Source organism: Neomonachus schauinslandi, chromosome 12 (assembly GCF_002201575.2).
Source record: "Neomonachus schauinslandi chromosome 12, ASM220157v2, whole genome shotgun sequence".
Taxonomy (NCBI): domain Eukaryota; kingdom Metazoa; phylum Chordata; class Mammalia; order Carnivora; family Phocidae; genus Neomonachus; species Neomonachus schauinslandi.
The window spans coordinates 48,154,357-48,173,348 of NC_058414.1; the positions used below are offsets into that span (position 1 = coordinate 48,154,357).

The 18,992-nt window shown below is 35.5% G+C and overlaps 1 protein-coding gene and 1 non-coding gene across 2 annotated transcripts in view; one reads left to right on the top strand and one right to left on the bottom strand.

Moving 5' to 3' along the window:
* Positions 1-18,992, bottom strand: part of CRPPA (CDP-L-ribitol pyrophosphorylase A) — a 310,974-nt gene that overhangs the window by 20,937 nt on the left and 271,045 nt on the right. The window lies entirely within an intron of this gene.
* LOC123326444 lies at positions 7,312-7,415 on the top strand. Its single transcript, XR_006541103.1, has one exon. It is a non-coding gene; the product is annotated as a small nucleolar RNA U13 (small nucleolar RNA).

Sequence of the window (18,992 nt, forward strand, 5' to 3'; positions counted from 1 at the left end):
TCTACATTTGTAGATGTTCCAAAAGAGTGAATGTCTCTCTCTCTCTCTCTCTCTCTCACACACACACACACACACAAAACTAATGTTAAATTTGACTCATGCAGTTTTATAGTTAACAGATTCATTTTTTAGACTGAAAAAAAACATATTAATTTTGGTCAAGATTTCAGTTAAAGGAATAATAAATATGCAATTTTTGATGTTGCCATAACCCTGTGATGACAGCTACAAAGGAAATCATTTTTTCTGCTCTCAGGTGTTATGTGGAAAAAGAACAGAGACATATTCTTACAAGTTTGCTAAAATTCATCTCAACCTCCCCCAAACAATACCAGTGACCAAGAAAGCCATATTCTCTTCTTTTCCCAAAGTGATAGAGAGAATTTTAAGTAATCAAACCTATGGATAGGGGAATGAAAATTGTGTTTAAATGAGAAGTTTGCTAATCTGGGTTAGAGCTAATCTGTGACTTTCAGATAAGTGGTAAATCAGGGAAAAGGGGCTTCTAATATACAGAAGAGAAACCAGATGACAAATAACAAAATCGAAGGAATAAGTTGGCAAGAAAGCTAGATTCTGGCTAGGACATAAGACATGGCAGTGAAGAAAAAGAAGAATCTTCACCATTTACAAGTCATAAGGTAGGACAAATTAGACCCATATAACATCCACCTTAGTTGGATTCTCTAATGGATAGAATTAAGAACATGTCAAATATGTTGCATTTATAAAACACTATGATAGTCATACAAATAAAGTTATTATGATTAGGGATAAGATGAATAGAAGAGAAGAAAGGAGAAGAGTAATGAGCAACCCACAGACATCAGAAAATAATTAGTTTTACTTCATGACTAAATGTATAATATATAAATTATTTTCAGTCTTACAGTTTTAAATAAGAAACACTGGTATATATTGCTTTAATTATTGTAGCTAAGCCATGAGAGCAAAAGCATAAAACAAAAAGATTCCAAGTTTTAGCAATCCATCTAATTTTAATCAGTACTGCCAAATCCATTATTTTTTAGGAAAAAAATGACTCGATCCATCTTGCCAATCACACATTGTACTTCTCTATAATTATGTTCCTCCTTTATCTCTACACTCTAATCTCATTAACCTATTTTTAAGCCTTTTGAATTTAAGTTCTCTTCAGTCATAGGTATTCTTATCCTTTCTCTAGAATGCTCTCTTCCATTCACCCAGATCTCAGCTTGGGTGACAAAGTTGCTTATTTTCTTTCCTCTTGCTCAAAAAAGTCTTTCTTGACATGCATGCTTAGGTCAAATCCATCCATCATAGCTCTTATGGTATCTCTTCTTTTTAGCTCTTGTCTCTGTTCCAGTTTTATATTTGTTAATGCGATTCTCTCCTGGCCTGAAGCTCTAGGCTGATACCAGATACCAGGTTATCTTGTCTGCCCAGGCTCAGCATTGCATCCCAAGTTTCTCTCACGATGCGGATACCAGAGTAGGTTCCAGTACATATTTGTGCAGGGAAGCACATATTTTGAATGAAAAGAAAATGTGTAAGGAATGTAATTTTGGTTTCTGGCACTGTTTGTTGATAAATTTCTGTAGCTCTTTCAGGATGTAGCTTTGTCTCTTTTCCTATTCTACATTTACATTTCATCTCCCTCCCCTTCTCTCCCATTCCTCCTCACCAGAAAGGACATTTCTCTTTCAGCATTCCACCATTTCTGACAGATTGCCATTCTAAGTCACAGGACCCATTCTTTCCAGAGTAATGACCTAACTTCACATAGGACCTGAGACAAGAATGGGAATGCACACAGTCAGATTAATAACTACTGAACTTAAAATTTTTTTTCCACATTCTCCTAAGGTCATCTCAGACTGTACCTATTGCATGCCTATCGTATCCTCCAGAAAATCAGTTGTCCTGATCAAACTCCTGATAGGAGTTGTGTGCAAGCAAAACTTATAATAGTGAGGTCACTATGATGTTAAAACTAATAGATATGCTATGATATCTTGGTTACTGGAAAGAGATGATATTCTTTTTTGGAATCAGTGTTACTTATGTTCCTTTAATGGTGCATACTGGGTATTTCCAGATAGGAGGAAGCAAGAGAGAAAGGGGTCACATTAAATAAAGACTCTAGAAAAGCTTCCAGTTACATCACAGAGACCATCCCAAGCTGCATGGCTAAGAAATGCTGCTGCTGTGTCAAATAAAATTGGGTTTCTGAAATGAGGAGATGGGCACCTAGCAGAATCTGTCTTGCCTGTTTTATTTAATCCTTATAACAGAATTAAACAAACCAATAATAAAAAACACCAAAAAACTAAAAAACTCCATGACCACAAATCCATCCTTCTGTCTTACATTGCCCATTCCTAAATTGGAGAATGGATTTCCAAAGGGCAAGCATGAACTTCCTAACACTGACCCAGCCTCATTTTGCCAAAGTGCAATAATTTGGGAAACTCCCTTGAACAAACTTTCTTCCTTTGTATACTGCCAAGGAACTCTTCTATTTATGAGACATAAGTAATGAATCTCTGTAACTTTTTTAAAAATTAGGTCCAAACTGAATAACATCTGGAAGATATTCCTAGAAGTTTGGGATTCAAGGATGAGTAGGTTCCCTATTTTCAGAATGGAATATATATCCTGTTCTTAGTTTTTTTTTTTTTTTTAGTTTATTTTTAGTAAATTTTCAGCAAAAAAGATGACTATATTTATCTATTCAGCCCTTATAATCAACAAATCTTCCCTGGATAAGATTCTGCCTTCTGTTTACTTTGTTTCTGGTACTACTTTTGATGACTTGGCCACATTACTCTGTTCACAAATACATAGTGCTATATAGGGAAGCATGAGATACATAGCAATGTGTTAACAAGTAGGTCCTGCCATAAAAAAAATTTATAATCTCTAAAGATTTTTATGGTGAAATATATACCAAAAAGTTAAAGAATAATACAAGGGCTAACATCTTAATATTCTCTGATAATGCCTCAAAGGCTGCTCAGGAATCTAGCAGGAAGTCAAGGAGGCTGAAGCTTTTCATTCCGCTCCTCGAGTATGTAAGACTTCTGATTTCAAAAGGGAATCCACTTCATATTATTATTGCAAAATGGGTTTCATTGATAGAAAGGATTTTTTTAAAACAAATATAATCACAGAAAGGAGAAAATAAATGGTTAATCAGTAGTATACAGATAATGGCATAAACTCATTGGAATGATTTCTTACAATGGTCAACTATACCTTCCAGGACTGAGCTGGAAGTTCAGATACATGGAATAGAATTCTCTGGCACCACTGAATAGGAGTGGGGTGGGGGAGATGCTGTGAAGATATGGAGGCCCAAAATACATGCCAGAGTATGACGACTGTGAAGATGACACCCTGACTTACAAAGGCCACAGAAGACCCCAAGGCAGCAGGGTTGGAATGTATGACTTGACCAAGTTTGAAACCAGGGTACAGAATTTAGACATATACTCAAGATCATACCCCTTCAAGATGCCTCATCAGGTGATTTAGGCAGCAAAGTATGCAGAAAAGTAGTACTTTAAAAAGAATCATTCAGAGGAGAAATGATCAAAGAGAAGTGAGAGCAGGAGTTTTCAACCTTAGCATGGTTGTCCCTCTGGGCTGAGTAAGGCTCACTGGAGGCTGTCCTGCACTTCCTGCACCTTTACCCTCATCCATAGCCTCTACTCACTACATGTCCATAGTACCACACCCTCACAGTCATGGCAACTGAAAATGTCTCCAGATATTACTGCTACATGTCTCCTGGGGGCAAATTTGCCTCTAGTTGAGAACCACTATACTAAAGGTGGGGAGAGGGGCGCCTGGGTGGCTCAGTCATTGAGCGTCTGCCTTCGGCTCAGGTCATGATCCCAGGGTCCTGGGATCGAGCCCCGCATCAGGCTCCCTGCTCAGCGGGAAGCCTGCTTCTCCCTCTCCTACTCCCCCTGCTTGTGTTCCCTCTCTTGCTGTGTCTCTCTCTCTGTCAAATAAATAAAAATCTTTAAAAAAAAATAAAGGTGGGGAGAGTAATTATTCATAGATATAAAGTATCTGTAGATATAAAGATATAAAGGGAGACCTTTACTAAAATGATGAGCACACGATCTGTACACGTCTTCCATACATGGCAAAGAAAGCACATTCAGAATTCCCTCAATGATTTCAGTTTCTACTCTATATAATGGGAAAATACTACTCAAAAAAGGCAAAGTAGACAAGAAAGCACATGTTTTAATGAGGTGAGGGAGGTGTGGACAAAGAGACAATGAGTGGATGATTTCTTCATATGAAACCTGTCTGTACATAATAATATCTTCCAGAACACTTTCTAAAGTTTTAACAGATATGTAAAAATGAACATAGGAGTAAATGATACAGAAATGTATATGGGAAGAATATGGGCAATCCTGACATTTCTCAACCTGCTTTTGTAAGTTATGATTGAATTTTAGCCACAACACATACAAATTTACCCTTTGTCAAAATATTAGAAGTGATCCTTAAAAGTTGCACAAAATTAAATCTAACCACAAAGCAAAGGTATCATGAGAAGGTCCATATTTAAATGAATACTATATTCAACTTTTCTGAAAAGTAACAACAATTTTGTAGTATGATAACTTACTAATATACCCATCTTGGAGTCTGAATTTTTTAAAATTTTATTTCCCTAAAAGCTGAACACACTATTTGAAAAGTAAAGAAATAACACTAAGTGTCCCTGGCCAAGATCGCAAAACCACTTTATTCCAATGTACTTAAGCAAAGGTGGAGGATTTTCTGCCTTTTGATGATCACCTTTTTTATCATTATTGTTAGATGCTCCTGGAAATGCTTACAGCAAAATAGAAAATTCATACAAGGATGTTTTAAACAGGCATGATTTCAAATGCACAGCCAGAAGGTTTTAATAAATCTAAAGAAGTGCAGTGTCAAGCAAAAGGTTAATATATACCTCTGTGAAGACCTCTCTTTGACTGTTCTTTGACTCTGCTGTGGTTAGGTAAGACTCTATTATGCAAACTATATATTGAGCTTTATGCCTTATAACTCTGTTAAGTGTTATTTGTGAAAGTTCCTTAAACTGATTTGGAATTTTGCTTCCTCACCTGGCAGCAATTACACATTCAAAGACCACCAGAAATAATTCTTCAGCTCCTTTTGGGATCTACAAGCTTGTTATGAACACTTAAGCAAGCGCATAGGAACATTACACTCTGATAATAAACAAGGCTAGAGGGAAGGTTATTTTTTCTACTAAAAAAAAAATCCTGTTCATAAATGATTCAAAAGCCAAAAGAGAAATAATTCTACCAATATATGAACTTCATCTGAAATCAAGGCCACTCTGTACAGGATTTTGAACTCTGAGGGTAACAGCTCACACAAATTACTGACTACTTCTTGCCCAGTCAGTACATTCATCTAACAAAGCAATTTCCATATGAGCAACCACAAACATTTCTGGCTTCACTTGTTAATCTTCCATGAAAAACTATTTCCATACTATTTTTAACTTGTATATGGTAATGATTATCTGTTTATCTCTGAAGCATGAAAACTCTTACAGTGCCCTTTATAATGTATTTATGTACCGTTTTCCCTTCCATGTCCTTGGCAGATGCAAGTATTCCTATCTTCCTTCCAGAAACAAAAGTTGAGAAGCACATTTCTTTCTTTCTTTCTTTCAGTTGGCTCCTTTTTGTGTCCCAAATTCTCACACTTTTGAGCCTACTTCTCAATGGCTTTTCAATTTTACCTTCTTACATAAAAAGTGTGTGATACTTGAGGTCAATTACTGGAAGCGTAGATTAAATGGCAAATGAAATTCTTAGTTCACCTTGACCACATATGTATAAAATTTAAGTATTAAATATTTTACTATAAATTGGTAATTGATATTAAAGCACAGGAATCATATCAAGATATTTAAATATAGATCTGAACTAAGGTTTCTTACACGCCTTTTACCAAGTGTTTTAAATTAACTCATTTAATACACTTAATAGCCATATGATATGAATTTTCTTTTATCTCTACAGATGAGGAAAATAAACTTAAAAAAATTAACTATCTCATCCAAGTTTACAAAGCAAATAACAAGAGTGTCCTGTGTATTAAACCCAGGTCCATCTGAATCTCAAAAATAATTTTTTTTCTCTGATTCTAAGCTCTACCCTTTTTGAAATTCAAGAAGTACCCAATTACCAATTAGACTGACTTCAAATATGTGGAACTTGAAACAGTTACAAGTTAATGCTAACAATTGATAAGCAACAAATGGTCTTTATTCTTAAGGAACTCATAGTGTTGGAGACAAATATTTTTTTTTTTCCCCATGGTGTCTCCATTGCATCAAATGCATGAAACATCAGCATTACAAGGAGAAGATTTCATGGAACAAATTAGGTATCCATTGTTTATTGGAGTAGAATGAGAGGAAGGTAATGGGAAGATTTTATATATATAGTAACATATATATTTATATATTATAAATAACATACATATTATAAATAACATATATATTTAACATATTATAAATAACATTTTATTAACATTGCATATAATATAAAGAGCCAAAACATATAGTATTATAGTTTATATTCTACATACATATATACACACATATACATACACACACACACACGTGTATCTCTGACATATCAGATTTATCTTTCCACTACCCTCCTCTCATTACAGCCCAATAAACAATGGATACCTACTTTCTTCCATGAAATATCTGTGATTTTCCACATATTTGCTACACACACATATATATATACACACACGTATATATCATATATGATATATCTACACATTACCTATATCTTCATATATGTATGCATACATCTTATTTTAAGATTTGTGTCTAGATTAAGATCTTTAAAAGTATTCCCTATATCTGAGAGCTCTGAGATCTATCATTTGTGTCATGTGAAATCTGTAAGATAATTTCTTGAAGCACTGTGTTACAGAAAACAAGATTACAGAAGCATTATATTACAGAAAACATTAAGATACTACTTCAGAAAGGAGAACTTAGACATTCAACTCTAGTGATCTATACTTTAATCTTTTTGATGTGATTAAGCATGGAAAGAGAGGGAAATAGGTAGATGAAAAGGGACTTTTGCTCTTTATTATACTTCTGTATTATAAAAATTGTTTTATGAAATGTATGGGTTCATGTGTTAACTTTATATTTTTTTAATAACAATACTGAAATTCCCAAAGGAGGACTGAAGTTTAGAGACATCTACACAAAATCTCCCTTTATTAGCATATGATTAAGAACACTAGATCCTTTTGTAGTTCATAAGCGTGATGATTGGGTGGTCACACCATTGTGTGATACGTGTCTCCCTCAAACCTTGTTATGACCTTGGCATATTACCCATCTGATGTGGGGGTAAAAAACCAAACACTATATTATTTAAATTTAATTTTCAATTATTACATTCCAAAGAGAAGTTGAATTTTCCCTTCAACTTCCATTGACACTATACTTCAATTTTTCATTGGAATATCCACTGCTTTGATGGTTCTATTTTTTTATAAGCATTTTGTACACAAAAATAATGAGAATTAACTTAATGAATAATTCTGAGCCAGATTTAGAGATAGCTATGACTTTTGCTTTTTCACTACCATACTGTTTGCAGTATACAAACAACCCATGATGAATCGTATAGTGCATGCTTGCAATTATAATTTTGCACAAAATATGAGCACTCAGTGATGATTAAACTAGTAATGCTTTATTAAAACTTCAGGAAAATACCATTTAGGGAAAGTATTTTACAGCATAAGCTTTATTCATTTTTGAAGTGACCAAAAATAGATAACGTAAATATTAATAAAACCAACATGCTGTAAAAATAAGCAAGGTTAATAGAACATAAACTATATCAACTCTTCATATATCTCTAGCATATTTCTCTTACTGAACATATTTATGTGAAAACAAGATCATCATTTCTAGAGAATGTCTGCTGTCTACTTACCACCTACAATAATCTTTCAGATAGAAAAATTATTTACAGCTTAACTTTACAATTTCTCAAGAAAAGGATTTGGCTATGTAAGGGTAGGATTGGCAAAGGTGCTCTATCTCAGGGTGAGGGGGAGAACATGAAACTATAGAGCCTGAGAAACAGAAAAAAATACATTTGAAGTACGTGCAAAAACTATTAACCAAATACGTTTTAGAATCTTTCAAGAGCTTTTAAGAGATCATCACAGGGTATTCAAATTATGCCATAAATCTGCATTTACCTGTATTAACCCGTGTTTCACATTTTATCTTACATCAACGAGGTGTGTGAGATTATAAGTGCAATCCTACAGGAGTATCAAAACATAAACACAAGGAAAAAAGGAACTTGATGAGCCTAATATACTTTCTAGTTACATAAAATTGTCTACATCTTATGAAAACATTTAAAAAGACATATTCTTTAAAATTATGTCATGCTTTGATGAATGGTAGAAGAGTAAGAATCATTAGTTAAAATATTTACTGAACACTTTAAAGGACCTATTCACTCTCTTTATGTGTAGCTCACTTTATATGAGAAAAACACAAGGCTCGGAATTGAGGAAGAGGAAGAGTGGAGTGTAGTTAAGAATAGAAGGAGGAGGGGTGCCTGGGTGGCTCAGTTGGTTAAGCGACTGCCTTCGGCTCAGGTCATGATCCTGGAGTCCCGGGATCGAGTCCCGCATTGGGCTCCCTGCTCGGCAGGGAGCGTGCTTCTCCCTCTGACCCTTCCCCCTCTCATGTGCTCTCTGTCTCTCTCATTCTCTCTGTCTCAAATAAATAAATAAAATCTTTAAAAAAAAAAGAATAGGAGGAGGAAATACACAGTCTAGTAGATCTTTGATGTAAGAACAGTGTGCCCTTGGGTATCTCATTAAGGTTCTCTACTCTCATTTTCTTTGTCATCTGCAAAATAGTGACAACAAAACCTGACATGTCCACCTCTGAACCTACCCTATGCACACCAGATTTAAGTTTTAAAAACAGGAGATCCAAAATAGTCCTGATCAAATGCAACATTTTAAGAAGTTAACGCTGATAAATTACTCTATAAGTTTTTTTCCAAGTGAACAGTATTAATACTAAAATAATTCAAAATAGAAATGTGATATAGCAATCAAATGCTTTTTTCTTTCTCTTGCAATGAAACTATACTAGCCTTCAGACCCCTGGTGTTTGGCATATAGTAGGCACTTAAGAAAAATTGATCAATAAAGGAAAGAAGGAATGTAAAATACATCTCTTGTGCTACCCAGACTGAAATCTGCTATATGGCTTAACAGTTAATAATATTACTTAAAGAATCCCAACTTAGATACTTGGCAGAACTTTCTACATTGTAATTCCAAGACTAACCATCAAATAGCTGCATTGTTTTTCCAGAACAGAAAACCTGCAGCAAAATACAAAGAGGTGCCATGGTTAACAGACTCATAGTCTGGTCAGCCATATTTCCCACAGACCTAATTAAAGATTAATATTACTTTGCCATTATTAAATACCTTGCTTAAAAAACGCCAAGCAGAATTATTGCCCATGATAAAGCATATCTAAAGAAATATTTTACAGGCTAGGACAAAAAAAAAAAAAGAAAATATAAGTACTGCATTTATATTATTAATTTACTATTTTATAATATATATATAATATATATATTATATAATATATATAAGTTTATAAGAAGTATTATTTCTTTTATTCATATATATTAATAGGCAGAGGCTTGAAATAAACTATAAAGTTGAATTGCCTCAGTTGAAGAATCAGGAGCAGCAGTGACACTTCCTTTTCTGACCCCCTCACCATCCACAGAAGCCCCTGACCAACCTGTCAGATTTTTCTCTAGAGCACAGTTTCAAAACTATGCCCTTTTATAATCCTTTTTATCTCACTCTTGTAGGAACAGCCTTTCTAATTCATGGAAAACTTTGATGAGGTTTGAATATTTCTCAGCAACTGCTATATATCTGTTTCAATAATCCAGGACACATCTATTTATAAACTTCTGCCATTTTTAACAAACAGAATGGTTTTTAACATTTGGGGGGCACAAACCCTCAGGCAGTGTATGTCTCAATGAGTGAAGATAGGCATGACATATTTCACAAGAAAAAGAAACTAGTGGAATATAAGAAGCCATGTAGAGGATCATAGGGGAAGGGAGGCAAAACTGAATGGGAAGTCATCAGAGAGGGAGACAATCCATGAGAGACTCTTAATTCTGGGAAACAAACTGAAGGTTGCTGGAGGGGAGGTGGGTGGGGGATGGGGTAACTGGGTCATGGGCATTAAGGAGAGCATGTGATGTGATGAGCACTGGGTGTTATAAGCAACTGATTAATTACTGAACACTTCATCTGAAACTAAAAAAAAAAGAAAGAAACCAGTGCACAGCATGCTGCATGTTAATGCCTAAAACTGGTCAGTGAACCTGAGGTTAAGAACCTTCCTTGGGTAGATCCTTCCTAATTGTCCAATTAACATTCTATTTCCTGCTCCTTCCTCCTTCCATGTCAGTTGTGATCTTATACGTGGGTCAGCAAACTATGGCCCTCAGAACAAATCAACGTTACTTCTTGTCTTTGAAACATGCCATTGGAACACGGCCAACCATTCATTTACAATTTGTCTGTGGCTGCTTTTGTACTACAATAGAGATGAGCACCCACAAAGCCCCTTTTATAAGAAAAATTATTTTATAATAATTTATAAAAAATATTTTGACACCTAGGCTTTAATTATACAATTTCTTAAATATTTTATCAACACTTGGTGTCTGAATTCAGGCAAAACACCAAGAACCCACTTTTCTGTATTTTTTTCACTAATTTATGTAAATGAGTTAAGAAAATAGATCCTAAATGAGCTAAAAGCTGTACAGAACTTTTGCTTTACTTTCTTACAAAGACTAACAAATATAAAATATTAAACATAAGAGATTTAAGTAAGCTATGTAAATATGAATATTAAGATATTTCATTTTAAAGGGCATACCAAAAAGGCATCATATATTCTACCATTCACTATAATTCTTATCTTTCCCAGGCTAGTAATTATCAGAGTGCTAGAAAGATTATTTATTTAACTACATTTCAAGTTGCTTGATGAGAAAACCCCAGCTAAGTGTTTGTATGAGTAATTTTACACAAGCCTGGATCTTCCACTGAGTACAAAATATTCATGTACTCATCTTAATTTAAATACAGGACCACATTTAATGTGAAAAGGTTTCTAATTTCAAGAATTAAGTTCTATATTGTATAAAAGAGATTATACAGTAAGAGAAAGACTATACATTGAGATCCTGGTAACTCAAATATAAATGCTAATAAAACTACTGATTTTGAGCTTATCATGGAAAAACAATTGTTTCAAATTAGTCCCTATTTCTTAAAAAAAAAAAGTAGTGTGCGTTAAGAATTTTCCACATTTATATTCATATGCTATTATTTTAAATTTCTTTGGCTACATTCCTAGTCTACTCAAAATGCACCATCTACATTATAAGTATAGGTCTGTAATAAATCTCTTCTTTAGAATAATGCATAATTCAAAATTCTATCCTATGTTAAATTCTAATGAGGTTTTAAGTACTTCTAGATTTTAGCACATTAATGCATTATGAAATCACCAGAGCAAAGAGTAATCAATCTCGACCTTAGTTCACCTATACCTTGGTTTCTTCTTCCTCAACTAAGAATTATATTAAGATTGCACCAAGATGATTTAAAAATGAATAACAAGTGCTTGAAACAGATCAAGAAAAAAACTCTAGTAAATATTTGTAACCGGGTAGGCTTGTCAGTTTTATACTCTATTTGAAGCTCATGGTTAAACACTGAGGTTGGAAAAAATATAAGATATTCTTTATCTTGTAATTGGCTGAGTTAATGAATACAAAGCACTTAGAACAACACTGCCATATGGCAAGCAGTATACAGAGTCCACATCATGACCATCAGACCATGACCATCATCCCCATCTTAATAAACCACACGAGCAAAAAAAACCTCACCTATATATAAGCTTCCTCTCTGGGCATGAAGTACTTGAAGATAAAAGTGATTTGAAATATATGCTTCTGGGTATTTAGAGGGTAAACCTTTCCATTATTCAGGAAAGATTTTATCATAAGACACCCAGAGAATTAAAAACTTCTCTATGCAACAATTTTGAGACATAAGTCAGTAAAAATCCAAGGTCAGAAAAGTGTAGCACAGAAATCTATGGATATGCATGAGATCCATGTAAGCTAGGGTTTAAGTAGGATGTGAAGTATTCATAGATACAAGCTCCTAACTGGAGAGAGAAAAGTACAAATAAGGTCACTGGACATGCAACTGCCACTCACCTCCAAAAGAAATTATTGAATGATGAATGTTTAATTCTGGTTGAAGTAATATTAATAAAGTCTATTTCTCTCTGATAGGGGAATGACAGACTAGCTATGGTTTCCACAGTCATGTGCAAAGCACTAATGTATCATTATTGTCTCTTAATAGCAGCACAACACAGTAACAATGGTATGAGCAATGGAATCTAGAGATGTGGTCAGATACTGTAGCTATGGGATGTAGGACAGTTTTCAGAAAAGACATTACTGGAGGGACCACCTATAAAACCACCTAGCAGTTCTCCAGAAGTCAGCAACACCTGAATTACAGTGGTCACAATGGGAATAAAAAAAGGAAGTGGGAAATGCCAGAAAGAATTAGAATTTAGAGCACTTAGTTATTGACTGTAAGGCATAGAGGAATAAGGAGTGATTCTTAGAGGCATTCAGGTAACTAGAATTATAATGGCTCTCCTAATGAACAGAGGAGACAGGAGAACACGGTAGTTCAGATTCCTTACCTATAAAACTAGAATAAATACTACCTCAGGGACAGGCCATGGCAATTAAAGAGAGAAAGCATGAAGGCTAAGCACTGTAGTGCACAGAATCAGGCCTTCAACTCGCTGGCTTCTCTTGTTTAAATAGAGCTGACGGTCCTCGGGAAACATAATTACAGTAATGTTTGTAATCAAGGGGAAGGTGATACGTGTGGCTGATTTATAATCACATATACTAAACTTTACATGCAATTTATTCAATAGATGTCACAGAATGAACATACAATATATATAATTGTGTGAAATGAGTAGAGATTTTGAACCACATCTAAGTTTTCCACAAAACTATCACATTATGCTTTTAGACTCAAATATGGCTCTGTAAAATTATTAGTATGCAGTCATAAAATAAATATCATGCACAATTTCTACCACAGTCATCACAACACTTTGAAAACAGGCAAGTTAGGATCAAATGGGATATAATCATGATGATACTAATAGTAACAACAATAAGTAAATTTATTTTTAAAGATTCTATTTATTTATTTGACAGAGAGAGACAACAGCGAGAGAGGGAACACAAGCAGGGGGAGTGGGAGAGGGAGAAGCAGGCTTCCCGCGGAGCAGGGAGCCCGATGCGGGGCTCGATCCCAGGACCCCGGGACCATGACCTGAGCCGAAGGCAGACGCTCAACGACTGAGCCACCCAGGCGCCCCAACAATAAGTAAATTTTAAACAGATGCAATTAGGGGCACCCGGGTGGCTCAGTCAGTTAAGTGTCCAATTCTTATTTCAGCTCAGGTCATGATCTCAGGGTTGTCAGTCAGATTGAGCCCATATTGGGCTCCAAGCTCAGTGGGGAGTCTATTTAAAATTTTCTCCCCCCCCCCCTAAAAAAAAAAAAAAAAAAAGTTATGCAATTAAAGATACTAAGAATTATTTCTAAAATCCCCAGTCCTATAAAAAACTTACTAAACCTCCGTGGTTCTCTAACTGCAAAATGTAAAGCAGAAAATAAAGGAAATTCTCCTGAGGTGCGGTACCTTCCTCCTCATACCCAATAAGTCTGAGGCCTCAGTTTCCTCATGTGTAAATTTCTGTGTGAAGCCATTCTCCAAACAGCGTCACTGACATGTGTTCTCCATTCTGTGACAAAAGGGCATCATAGTCTACTAAGTGTAGGAAATGCTGGCTTAAACTGGCTTCTTTGTAGTAGCTGCCTGACTACTCAGAATCTAAGTCAGCATAAATCGTGAGTCTTCATCAGTTTAATACAGTAACATACTTTTTCAAATAAATTTCACCATGTGGTCATTAACTCTTTCGGGGGCCTGGGGGGGGAATACTGGGAATCCATGCCTTCGATTATTTCACATGCGTTTCTAATGTATTACGTCATTTGAGCCACACAACCACGAAGAAGGAAGAACAACTGAGGGTCCTATTAGAGATAAAGAAATTTAAACTCAGAGAGATAATGCAAGCAGCAAATAGTGTGATTTACCTTTAGATGAACTGAATCTCAATCTAGCGGTGTTATTTTATGAACTGAGACAAAATGCCTGATCTTAAGGAGAATGTCAACCTGGAAGTGGAAGAAATGAATGTCTCTTGCAAGTATGACATTCTATCGTACTGTATACGACAGCCACAGTGCTGCTTGCCGGCTAAGGGAACAACTTAAGCTTTTGGAAACACACTTCATAAGTTAAGCCAAAACGTGGAGGCACTCCATGTTATTAAAGTACCAAGTATTTGGGCGCCTGGGTGGCTCAGTCGGTTGAGCGACTGCCTTCGGCTCAGGTCGTGATCCTGGAGTCCCGGGATCGAGTCCCGCATCGGGCTCCCTGCTCGGCGGGGAGTCTGCTTCTCCCTCTGACCCTCCCCCCTCTCATGTGCTCTCTCTCATTCTCTCTCAAATAAATAAATAAAATCTTTAAGAAAAAATAAAAATGGACAAAGGATCAGGCACCCGGGTGGCTCAGTCGGTTAAGCGACTGCCTTCGGCTCGGGTCGTGATCCTGGAGTCCCGGGATCGAGTCTCGCATCGGGCTCCCTGCTCGGCGGGGAGCCTGCTTCTCCCTCTGACCCTCTCATGCTCTCATTCTCTGTCTCAAATAAATAAATAAAATCTTTAAAAAAAAAAAAATAAAGTACCAAGTATTTGATATTTGATATCCCTGGAACTTTCTGTAATATCTAGATTCAAAGTTCTCTTCAGAGAGACTGATGGCTGGAAGACAAAGGTAAAATAAAGCTTTTCAAACATAAGTAACGTTTCTGAAAGGACAATCAGCTGCTAGTTCTTCATTTAAATCTTCATGAGAGGCTCTTTAAAATTCTTAAATTAGTAACTGCACATTTGCTTTAAGAGTCAAAATGCATTATGCCCAGGACCCATTTTAAATTACAGAAACACAGATAGTCATGTATTCAGTTCCTTATGTGAGAGGCCTGGCCTCAACACCAAAACTTTTCCTGAGAAATCTCATTATGGTGTAATTTTCAACCCAGAGAAAATGATTCTTATTTTGTTAAGGCACATCCCCACCCCCAGACATGTACACACACTTCATTATGAATTTTGGGAACTTTAAGAAAATATGAAGTATTGGGGAAATCTTTTCACCAAGATCATGACATATAAAACATGATTGCTCAGATCTGAAGTACTTTATTACACTGTTAATATCCAGTTAATCTGGGTACCAGTGTATTTTTAAATCTGTTATTATATTTAAAAATACATATATCTCCCTTTTAAAATCCCTTAATTATGCCACTAAACTTCATTATGGTTTGACTCAAATTGTTGTTGCTTCATCTGCAAGGATTTAAAAACAAAACAACTATAGTATCCTAAGGTTTTTATTAAAGTTACACTCACACTCTAAACAAATCATGATTTTAAACTATGGTATTAAATTCTAATAATTTTGACATTTCATTCTCCAATTCCTTGTTGTCACTAATATACAGTATTTTGTTTCAAGCATTTTCTAACAATAAGCTGTAAATGTTCCTTACCACTATTACATGTTGATGTATTAATTTTCTATTTGTTGCCATAATAAATGACCACAAAGTCAGTGGCTTAAAACAATACAAATTTATTATTTTATAGTTCTATTGGTCAGAACTGATACAGATCTCATTAAGCTAAAGGCTCTAGGGGAGAATCCATTTTCCTGCCTTTTACAGCTTCTAGAAGTTAGCCATGTTCTTTGGCTTCAAAGCCAACAATAGGTGGTCACATCTTTCTCATTTCACATCTCTTTGATCCTTCTGTCTCCCTCTTCCACTTTTAAGCACCATTATGAATACACTGGGCCTACTCAGATTATACAGGATAATCTGCCTATTTTAAGATCAGCTGACTAGCAACCTTATTTGCATCTGCAACGTTAATTTCCTTTTGCCATATTAGGGAACATAGGTGCAGGTTCTAGGACTTAGGGCCTGGACATTTTTGGGGGGCCATTATTCTTGTCACCAAGTTGGCTACAAGCTTATACTTTATATGCTGTCAGTTGGTATCTGCTTATCATCAAAGGCATTTCTATATAAAGAACGTTTAGTAGATAAAGACTTCAAATAACAAGTAAAATAGCACACGCTTTGTACTAAAACTTGAGGACAAAAGCCTTAAGCAACTTAGCATCTTACGCATAAGTTACCATTTTAGAAACTTTGATAGAATTCAATGAACTTTACACTCATCACATTTGAAATCGAAAAACTGGGATGATGTAACAAGACCCCACCCTTTCCCATAAAGAGGCAACCCCCTGGTTTTCAGAAAAGCATTCCACATGCCTCTCATCTATCTTCTTATAAACACCCAAGGATTCACCCTTAAATCCAACCTTCTATCAGTAGCCTGATGTAAGTATGTGTGGTCACAACAACACTCTAACTTCATAATCACACATGCTTGCATTCTGTGCTGTCTCTACCAAGCATGGCCTTCATACGACTGATGCCATTTATGTAAGAGTGGCTTAATTATCTGCACTCAGGAATCAAACAACAGAACTTCCCTTCCAAAAAAAATATGAATTTCCCCTACTTAAACCCAGTTGTACTCTAAGTTCCTTGATGGTCGGAACATGTCTGCCTTATTTCAGTGCCTTCCACCAATCCCAGCATGTAGCACAGACCCAAAAAAGTGTTGTTCAAAGAGGAAATGAAGGCATAGTACCATAGTAACTCCAGCCTTCTACCATTTTGGTCTTTACTTGCCTAATAAAATCTCCTATTACTCTCATTATATAAGTTTTGTTTTAGTTAAAAATCCAACATGTGGTCATATTTTACAAATTTTTATTTACTGCCAATTATGTGCAAGGCTTGTCACACCTTTCAATTAACACAATGGCGATTTAGTTCCTGCCTTCATTCAGGTAACTGTGGTCTTTCAGATTTTTCGATCTTACTGTATTTGATGCTGATATCCACTCCATGAAGCATTTCTCAATCCCCTCACACAGAAAGGATCAGTCTCTTCTAGTCCTTAATACTGTCTGCTCCACTTGCCATTTATTCTACCTCATGTAGCACTTATTTACATACACATTGTATCTCCCCCAATGCAATTTCTTATACAACCCCTTTGAAGTTATTTTTACACATACACAACACTTTCAGCATAGTTGGACATACATACTATTTTCCCTTAAAAATATAATATCCACAAAAACTTGGGAGGAATATGTTTTCTACTCTGAAATTGTAATTCTCATTTTCATTGAATGTAATTCTTTATTCTTTATCAACAGTGAAATATTTATGAATTCCTAGTCAATAGAAAATATTTAGAGTGGGATTATAAAGTAAAACTGGGGTACTATGGGTAGATATACAGTAATTATTATTCTGCAGATAGAGAATATTCATTTCAATTATCTCTGTATCCTAAAGAAGTTAAAAAAACTAAGTTCTTCTCCAAGAGATAACCATTATATTCTATTCTTCCTAAAGATGTGTTAGCAATGACAGACATACGCAGCAATCATTATACAGTCGACCTTTCAACAATGTGGGGGTTAGGGTACCAAACGCCCGCCTAGTTGAAAATCTGTGTATAACTTTTGATTCCCCCAAAACTTTACTAATAGCCTACCCTTGACCAGAAGCCTTACTTATAATAAACAGTCAATTAATGCATATTATTTATGTCATATGTATTATATACTGTATTCTTACAATAAAGCTAGAGAAAAGAAAATATTAAGAAAATCCTAAGAAAGAAGAAATACATTTGCAGTACTGTATCTATTGAAAAAAATCTGCATATAAGCGGATCCACAAAGTTCAAACCCATGTTGTTCAACAGTCAGCTGTACCAACAATAATTTAGTCCCATCACACTTCCCATCACAAGGAAGGGAGCAGGGGCAGTACAAAACAGTTACAAATAGAATTCAAAAAACCCTGCAAGATGTATATGTTACATGCAAATCTCTAAGTTTTTCTATAAAGCTTATGAAGGTGTTTTCTGTAATATTTTATGGTATTAATACAAAAAGGGCACAAAAATTTTGCATGTGCATGATAATAAAGGGTGGCCCTTCTTAGAGTATGTTCTTTGAATCTAAAAAACCTTACATGGGCGCCTGGGTGGCTCAGTTGGTTAAGCGACTGCCTTCGGCTCAGGTCACGATCCTGGAGTCCCTGGATCGAGTCCCGCATCAGGCTCCCTGCTCGGCAGGGAGTCTGCTTCTCCCTCTGACCCTCCCCCCTCTCATGTACTCTCTCTCTCTCTCTCATTCTCTCTCTCTCAAATAAATAAAACTTTTAAAAAATAAATAAATAAAAAATAAAAAATAAATAAAAAACCTTACATGAGATGACAATAGATGTGTGGCCCAGATGAAGCAGACTGCCCAAGAGAACATGGCCAGCTACCGAGTGAAGTAGGATTTGATCTACAAATGACTGTCAGCTCTTTTTCTAACCCTTCTAATAAGTAACAACACTGTCGCCTCAGGAGAAGGCAGTGAGGCGAACCTGTGAGTAGGGACAAGTCTGTGGTTGTTGTTGTTGTTTTTAATTTTCTTGCCAACCAATATTTCAAAAATGTTCTTTAAGGCTTTCTTAAATAAACAA